Raw genomic sequence first — 950 nt, forward strand, 5'->3', positions numbered from 1 at the left:
TGTGTGTGTGTGTACGTGTGTGTGTGTGTGTGTGTGTGTGTGTGTGTGTGTGTGTGTGTGTGTGTGTGTGTGTGTGTGTGTGTGTGTGTGTGTGTGTGTGTGTGTGTGTGTGTGTGTGTGTGTGTGTGTGTATGTGTGTACACGTGTACATGTACGTGTGTGTATATACATACATCGGCGTGTGTGTGTGTACATCTGTGTGTGTGTGTGTGTGTACATCTCTGTGTGTGTGTGTGTGTGTGTGTACGTGTGTGTGTGTATACATCTCTGTGTGTGTGTACGTGTGTGTGTGTGTACATCTGTGTGTGTGTGTACATCTTGTGTGTGTGTGTGTGTACACATATCTGTGTCATTCTGTGTGTGTGTGTGTGCACATCTCTGTGTGTGTGTGTGTACGTGTGTGTGTGTACATCTGTGTGTGTGCATGTGTGTGTGTACATCTGTGTGTGTGTATGTGTGTACGTGTGTGTTTGTGTGTGTGTGTGTACACATCTGTGTGTGTACACATCTCTGTGTCTGTGTGTGTACATCTGTGTGCGTACATGTGTGTACACATCTGTTTGTGTGTGTGTTTGTGTTCATATGTATGTGTGTCACTGTGTGTGTGCCCGTGTGTGTGTGATCCTGTGTGTGCATGAGATGTGTGTATTACTGTGAACATGTCTGCGAGGTGTGTGTGTACACATCCCTCTGGCTGTGCATTCTCTGTGGGCGTACACACCCCCTCGGGCATTCCGTGCACTGGTGTGTGAGTGCACACCTGGACGTTGCACAGCTGTGTGTGCATGCGCTGGGCACTGCACATGTGCCAGGTGTGTGTGTGTGTGTGTGCACAGGGCGTTGCACAGCTGTGTGTGCATGCGCTGGGCACTGCACATGTGCCAGGTGTGTGTGTGTGAGTGCACACCTGGGCGTTGCACAGCTGTGTGTGCATGCGCTGGGCACTGCAC

The sequence above is a fragment of the Corvus brachyrhynchos genome, unplaced genomic scaffold (assembly GCF_000691975.1).
Source record: "Corvus brachyrhynchos isolate BGI_N302 unplaced genomic scaffold, ASM69197v1 scaffold369, whole genome shotgun sequence".
In the NCBI taxonomy this organism is placed as follows: Eukaryota; Metazoa; Chordata; class Aves; order Passeriformes; family Corvidae; genus Corvus; species Corvus brachyrhynchos.